Source organism: Sorex araneus, chromosome X (genome assembly GCF_027595985.1).
Source record: "Sorex araneus isolate mSorAra2 chromosome X, mSorAra2.pri, whole genome shotgun sequence".
Classification (NCBI taxonomy): Eukaryota; Metazoa; Chordata; class Mammalia; order Eulipotyphla; family Soricidae; genus Sorex; species Sorex araneus.
The window spans coordinates 80,354,622-80,362,899 of record NC_073313.1 but is presented as its reverse complement, the minus strand read 5'-3'; the positions used below and the strand labels follow the sequence as shown (position 1 = coordinate 80,362,899).

General features: G+C 43.7%; 1 non-coding gene and 1 pseudogene across 1 annotated transcript; both read left to right on the top strand.

The window, feature by feature from the left end:
* The first annotated feature begins 2,873 nt into the window (after positions 1-2,873).
* Positions 2,874-2,980, top strand: LOC129400371 (U6 spliceosomal RNA). The gene has a single exon (XR_008627614.1). It is a non-coding gene; the product is annotated as a U6 spliceosomal RNA (small nuclear RNA).
* Positions 2,981-4,187, top strand: LOC101552511 (nucleophosmin-like; annotated as a pseudogene).
* Positions 4,188-8,278: the final 4,091 nt, after the last annotated feature.

Genomic DNA, 8,278 nt, shown 5'->3' with positions numbered 1-8,278 from the left:
GAATTGGGGGGTTCCTTTGGCAGTGCCCAAGGGAACTAGCAGGACCAAGGATCTAATCCAGACTTCCCGAGTGGAAAGCAAGATCCAACCCCAGATCGCGAGGTATCTCTCTGGCCTCAGTGTTTTTTCAAAATATAATATATATCCTTGTTTCCTTCCTGCATATTCTGGCCCCATATGTGTGCAGTAGGTCAGAGCTTAGATGTAAGGCACAAAAAACATTCCACGGGGGCCTCCAAAATAGTTCTCACTGAAGGGATCTGTGATGTTGTTGTTAATCGACCCCCCTCCAGTCATGCTAGCTAGACTCCCTCACACTAGGACTCGGGACTGCTTTAATAGTGGATATACACTTGGCCTTGCACAGGGCCGACCTAGGTTCGATTCCCAGCATCCCATATGGTCCCCTGAGCACCAGCAGCAATAATTCCTGAGTGCAGATCCAGGGAGTAACCCCCGTGCATCACCGGGTGTGACCCAAAAAAGCAAAAAAAAAAAATAGTGGATATGCACAGTGCATCTGGAACAGATTTGAAGAGCATTCAGCATTCTCGAGTGTTTCTGGCCACAGAATCAGCATTTGCCAACGGTGCATGCACATGGGCCTTTTACAGGTCAGAGCTAGGAATATCTGAGGTACCTTAGACGGCTTGGGCTGACACAAACCCAACATGATAAAAATCATGCCTGCCTGCCATGTGCTTAATAAATATCCAAGGAATGGATGAAAAAACTGTAACAAAATCAGCAAGCAACTATATCAAATCTGAAGAAAATATCGAAGAATGAGCAGAACTGGGAATGTGTAGCAGCAAAGATGTTAGTTTGCTCTCTTACTCTCCTTATAAATCCACTAACCTTTCCTACCAAATTAGAACTCGACTCTTGTGACCTTTTTTTTAATTGAATCACCATGTGCTACACTTACAAAGCTTTCATGTTTGAGTTTCAGTCATATAATGATAGAATACCCATCCCTTCACCTGTGTACAGTTTCCACCACCAATGTCTTCAGTAACCTCCTACCCCGTCCCACCCCTCCCATTGGCAGACAATTTCCCTCTTACTCTCTCTCTGCTTATGGGCATTATGGTTTGCAATACAGATAATAAGGGGCTATCATGTTTGGTCCTTTACCTACTTTCAGCACTCATCTCCCATCCCGAGTGATCCCCCCAACCATCATTGACTTAGTGAATTCCTTCTCTATTCCAGCTGCCTTCTCCCCTAGTTCATAAGTCAGGCTTCCAACTGTGGAGCAATATTCCTGGCCCTGTCTCTACTGTCCTAGGGTGTTAGTCTCATATTATGCTATTTTATATTCCGCAAATGAGTGCAGTCATTCTATGCCATGACCTTCTTTAACTTGGCTACTGGTTGGGGAGAGGTTTGCAAATCAGGCTTTAGGGCTAGGACATGGTGCTTATCCATCCAGTGGACAATGCCATTCTGACACCTTCCTAAGATCCTTTTTTCTTTTTTTTTTTTGCTTTTTGGATCACACCCAGAGATGCACAGGGGTTATTTCTGGTTCTGCACTAGGAATTACTCCTGGCGGTGCTCAGGGGACCATATGGGATGCTGGGAATCGAACCTGGGTCGGCCGCGTGCAAGGCAAATGCCCTACTCGCTGTGCTATCACTCCAGCCCCTAAAATCCTTTTCAAAACTAATTTTTTATTGAATAACTCTGAGATACAGTTGCAAATTTGTTCACACTTGGGGCCAAGAGGACTGGTCCCCTGTTGGAAGCTATCCTGAGATTCATAGGGAATATTTTTCTTATGAACTTTTGTTCACTCTATCAAATGAATAAGGCTGTTCTAAAACTATCTTATGATCCTGAGGTAACCATTTTCTTCTTATGAATCATTGTTCACTATACTAAGCTATTTCCCATGGGGGAAATACCATGAATCAATCTTACAGGGATATATATGCAAAGAGTTCCTGAACCTCTTGTGAAAGACATTTCTTAATAATAAATAAATCATTTCTGTGCTGACCAACCCTTGGAGGAGGGGTTGCTCTTTTACTTTTCTTTCTTTTTTTACATTTCTTTTTTCTTTATCTTTCTCTCCCTCCCTCCCTCTCTCTCTCTCTCTCCACAGCCAACTGTGTTCAGGAATCACTCCTGGCATCCTGGCAAAGCATATGTGGTATCCGGGATTGAATCCAGATTGGCTGCAAGGCAAATGCCTTCTCAGCTGATTTCCCTGGCCGCTGCTCTTTCTCTCAAGAAAAAAGTAACAAAATTGGTACCAGCCCAAAGTAATACTGGTAAGAAACCAGGACTAAATATTCCATCCCTACTGCATTTCACACTTCTAAATCAGATCGTGCTAGTCAATTTTATAGTATCACTGCAAATGAGATTTCATGGACAGTCATGCAAAACACTAATTCTGCACATTTAAATTGTGGCTAGCTATTCACATTATCTTCCACTCCCTGGAATGCATTTTGTGCCTGTGTTATCTTACATCTGACCTCTGACCTACTGCACCCACATGGGGGTAGAATATGTAGGAGGGAAGCAAGGATATATCTTATATTTTGAAAGAACACTGAGGCCAGAGAGATACCTCGCGAACTGGGGCACGTGCTTTCCACTCAGGAGGTCTGGATTAGATCCCTGGTCCTACTAGTTCCCTTGGGCACTGCCAAAGGAACCCCCCAATTCTGTCAGGGCCCATAGAAACAATATACACGTATATACCATGGATCATTTTGATGAGCAACTCCAACTGATATTGACTTGTGGCACACACACTTTGTGCAGCTGAGGCATAGAACTGCTGCCATTCGACAGCAAGGAAATTGAGGTCCCAGTGGGGAAACCCAACTGAACGCAAAGTCAAGAAAAGGAACTGGGTGCTCGCTTCGGCAGCACATATACTAAAATTGGAACGATACAGAGAAGATTAGCATGGCCCCTGCGCAAGGATGACACGCAAATTCGTGAAGCGTTCCATATTTTTATGGAAGATTCGATGGACATGGACATGAGCCCCCTGAGGCCCCAGAACTACCTTTTCGGTTGTGAGCTAAAGACAGACAAAGATTATCATTTTAAAGTGGATAATGATGAAAATGAGCACCAGCTGTCTTTGAGAACAGTCAGCTTGGGGGCTGGTGCCAAGGATGAGCTGCACATCGTTGAAGCAGAAGCCATGAATTATGAAGGCAGTCCGATTAAAGTGACGCTGGCAACTTTGAAAATGTCGGTGCAGCCAACGGTTTCCCTTGGGGGCTTTGAGATCACCCCACCAGTGGTTCTGCAGTTAAAGTGCGGTTCCGGGCAGGTGCACATCTCCAGGCAGCACTTGGTCGCCCTAGAGGAAGACGCAGAGTCAGAAGATGAAGAGTACGACGACATGAAGCTCCTGAGCATATCTGGAAAGCGTTCTGCTCCTGGGGGCAGCAGCAAGTTCCACAGAAAAAAGTAAAACTTGCTGCAGATAAGGATGAAGACGATGACGATGACGATGATGATGACGATGATGACGACGACGACTTCGATGATGAGGAAGCAGAAGAAAAAGCCCCAGTCAAGAAATCTATACGAGACACTCCAACCAAGAACGCACAAAAGTCAAACCAGAATGGAAAAGACTCAAAACCATCAACACCACAATCAAAAGGCCAAGACTCTTTCAAAAAACAGGAGAAAACTCCTAAAACACCAAAAGGGCCCAGTTCTGTAGAAGACATTAAGGCAAAAATGCAAGCAAGTATAGAAAAAGGTGGTTCTTTTCCCAAAGTGGAAGCCAATTTCATCAATTACATGAAGAATTGCTTCCGGATGACTGACCAGGAGGCTATTCAAGATCTCTGGCAGTGGAGGAAGTCTCTTTAAGAAAATAGTTTAAACAGTTTGTTAAAAGATTTTCCGTCTTATTTCATTTCTGTAACATTGATATCTGGCTGTCCTTTTTATAATGCAGAGCGAGAAATTTCCCTGCCGTGTCTGATAAATGTTGTCCAGGTTCCATAGCCAAGAATGTGTTGTCCAAAATGCCTGTTTAGTTTTTAAGGATGGAACTCCACCCTTTCGCTTGGTTTTAAGTATGTATGGAATGTTATGATAGGACATAGTAGTAGAGGTGGTCAGACAGATGGGAATGGTGGGGAGACGAAAATATACATGTGAAATAAACTCAGTATTTTAATAAAGTAAAAAAAAAAGGAACTGGGAACGCAGAGCAAAGAATGGGATATCTACTATGGCCACTAGATGGCAGTCTAGTCCTTGGTTTCAGTCTGCGCCTGCAAGGGAAGCCGAGGTCTGACCATTCCTGGATGAGTCTGAGGTGTCAAATGCACCAGTTTAGTCAAATGGGTGTCTGTGCTGGTTGGCACCTTGTACCACGCAGCTACTGGGCTGCTTCTGTGTTTTCCTCAGGCGCCGGGTTTCCAGCATGGGCAGAGGAGAACTGAGGAAGAGGGAGTGCTGAGTGGGAAGGGAGAGGGCTGGGGCAGCGGTCCCTTGCCCACACAGCCCTCTGTGTCCCGGGCAGCAACCTCCCTGCCCACTGCACCAAGTCCTGACTTCTGCCTGCTGGGCAGAGCCCTCTGCCAGGCTGAAACTAGTGGCTTCCCCAAGCAACTCCTCACTTGGTATATTCCTTTGAGAACTATAGGACTAGTTTCAAACGTGTATTTGGGGCCGGTAAAGTGGCTCAGAGGTAGAGAGATTGTGTTGCATGTGTGGGACCTAGATTTGATCCTTGACATGGTCTGTCAATTATTTGATTGATCAGTTTCTTTTGAGCTGGAAAGCTAGCTCAAAAGACTGAATACCTGCTTTCCAAACAGGAGGATCAAGTTCCAGTCCCGGGCACCACGTGGTTCTCCAAGCAATGCTAGGAGTGACCCCAGAATTTTGAGCCTAGATTTGTCCCTGAGCGCTGCTATACGTGGAATATGCCCCCTACCCAAGAAGTAACAAATTTACAGACAAAAAAAACATTTTGGTGAAATCATGCAATTGGTGGCAGCATGGATAGAAATAGAGGACATCATGTTAAATGAAATATGCCAGAAGAAGTATAAACACAGGATGATATCATTTCTATGTTATATTTAGAATAACTGGACTGGAGTGATAGCACAGCGGGTAGGGTTTGCCGTGCACATAGCTACAGTGCTACAGTGCAGTGCTATTTTGAATAACTGGTTTAGGGAATGTAATATTTAAAAGAGGATACCCAGATCAACCTTGGCCCCAGAACAGAGAGGAGAAGAATAGAGTGAAGAGGATGGCTGGGAAATGACAGATGAGAAGCAACGGGGGCCAGGCCAGGGGAGTCAGGCACAAAGGTTGTGTGAAGAAATGATAGAGTCAAGTGTACAAACCACAGTGTCAACAACACGAAATCAAAAGACCCAAACTTCAACAACGGAACTTAGAAAGGTGTGTGTCCAGAGGACAGGCTGGGGGTGGGTATGGGGTGGGGGGCACATTGGTGGAGGGAAGTTGACACTGTTGGTGGGATCAGTGATCAAATAGAGTATGTCAAAAACTCAACTATGAATAATTCTGTAAATCACAGCGCTTTATTTTTATTTTTTTAAATTTATTTTATTTGAATCACCAAGTGGAAAGTTACAAAGTTCTCAGGCTTATATCTCAGTTATACAATGCTCAAACACCCATCCCTTCACCAGTGCCCATATTCCACCACCAATAAAAACAAAAACAAAACAAAAACAAAAACAAAAACAAAACAGTATACATCCCACCCCTCACCCCCCAAGCCCCCCCCCGTGCGTGACTGATGATTTCACTTCCTTTTCTCTTTACCTTGATTACATTCCAGATTTCAACACACAACTCACTATTGTTGTTGGAGTTTCAAAACAGACTCACTATTTTTGTTGGAATTTATCCCCCAAGAATACAGCTCTATTAACAAGGAAATATTTGATAATAAGTTTTCCACTGATGAGAATGAAGAGATAAAATGTCGCTTGGCTGCGGTAGCGGTCGCGCGGTTTACAATTTCTGTATTCTAGTAATTAAGTCCGCGGAGATTTAAGTTGGAAAATGAATCATTTCCCTTCCTGGAACAGCATGTAGCAAAAGCTTAGTTCACAGTCTCCATACATGGTTGCAAGCACTTGCTGGAACCCCAAATCCTAAAGCTGTCTCTGGTTCCTGCTCGTTCCACATCCACCGGCTGTGCAGAGGCATGGGCACCCGGGTCGAAACTCGGCCAGAGCCCGAGCTCCGACCCGGGCTGAGACTGCCCCGGTATCCCTCGGCTGTTTCAAGTTCAAAGCACATTTTTTTTTCCACGCGAAAAGTTCATACCTGCTCAAAGGACCCACAAAATGTCGGACACCACGCCTTCTCCCGGAGGGGAGAGAGACCAAGAAGGAAGGATATTTCCTCCGTTAGCCGGCGTGGGGCAAAAGCTTAGTTCACAGTCTCCATACATGGTTGCAAGCACTTGCTGGAACCCCAAATCCTAAAGCTGTCTCTGGTTCCTGCTCGTTCCACATCCACCGGCTGTGCAGAGGCATGGGCACCCGGGTCGAAACTCCAATCACAGCGCTTTAATGAAAAAAGTCTTTATTGACCAAAAAAAGATAAAAGTCCCATTTCAGAAGAGGTATTAAATTGTATTGCGTTAAATGATTTGAATTTTATTTCCATAGGTTAAAATCATATAGCCATCAATCATTACAAATTGACTTTTATTGATTTATTTTCTCATAATTCCATTCACCATTCTTTTAAGTTTTGTTGAGGCAAGCAATATGAAGTAAACTTGTCATGTGCCTGCTAAGGGGACTGTCTGGAAGGTGGGAAGGTAACTGGGGATATTGGTCACATTGATGATCAGATTGGTGTTGGAATACCTTACACATAAAACAGCTGCATTATGAATAATGCAAACAATAACAACTTTGTAAATCAGGTTGTTCTAATAATTTTTTAATTAAAAAAGTAAAAGAAAACAAAAAAAACCTTGGAATATATCATTTTGTGTGTGATTTTTTATTTTTCTTTTTTAAATTTTTTAATTTTTTGAAACATTTTATTCATTTTATTTTTTTAAAGAAATATTTTATTGAACCACCGTGAAAAAAAGAAAAAAAACCAAAGCTTTCATGTTTGAGTCACAGTCAAATACTGATTAAACCACCATCCCTTCACCAGTGCACCCGTTCCACCACCAAGAACCCCAATACACCCCCCTCCCACCCCACCCCCATCTAAGTAGCTAATGATATTCCCATTATTCTCTCTATATATTGAGTACATTCCATATTTCCATACAGAACTCACTATTATTGATTGGAAATTTTCCCCAACAATCAGGCCTGCTGAATAGGCATCATCTAATAATTTCTCTTCACTGCTAAGAGTGAAGACTTTGAGTCCGTGCAGCCGTGATAGCGGCTGCGCGGTTTTGGGTTTCTAATATTTTAGCTCAGTTCACAGTCAAAAAGGATGGCTGCAAGAATCCGCTCTGGTGCCAAAATGGGTTAGGAGACCTCAGGATCACAGTCAATAGGCGCGGAGGGTCTGCTTCTCGTGCCGCGGCTCCCGGTTCCTAAAAAATTTTATTGAATCACCGTGAGATAGTTACAAGCTTTCATGTTTGGGTTACAATCTTACAATGATCAAACACCCATCCCTCCACCAGTGCACATTCCCCACCACCAATATTCTGGGTATACCCCCCTTTCCCACCCTCTCCCTGCCTCTAAGGCAGACAATATCCCCCATACTCTCTCTCTACCTTTGGGCATTATAGCTTGCAACACAGTAGTGTGTGATTTTTTTCATGTTAAGTATACTTAAAAGATTTCTCTGTTTTAAATTTTTTTTCTGGTTTTTGGGTCACACCCGGCGATGCGCAGGGGTTACTCCTGGCTCATGCACTCAGGAATTACTCTGGCGGTGCTCGGGGGACCATATGGGATGCTGGGAATAGAACCCGGGTCAGCTGCATGCAAGGCAAACACCCTACCCGCTGTGCTATTGCTCCAGCCCCTGTTTTAAAATTTTTAAAATATTTTTTGTTGTATACGTTGTCACCTTTATTTATTTATTAATTTTTATTAATGAATCATCGTGAGGTACAGTTACAAACTTATGAACTTTCATGTTTGCATTTCATTTACATCCCTCCACCAGTGCCCATTCTCCTCCACCAATGTTCCCAATATTCCTCCCACTACCCTTACCCTAACCCCCACCACCCCACTCTGCCTCTGCGGCAGGGCATTCTCTTTTGTTCTCTCTCTGTTGGATGTTCTGGTTT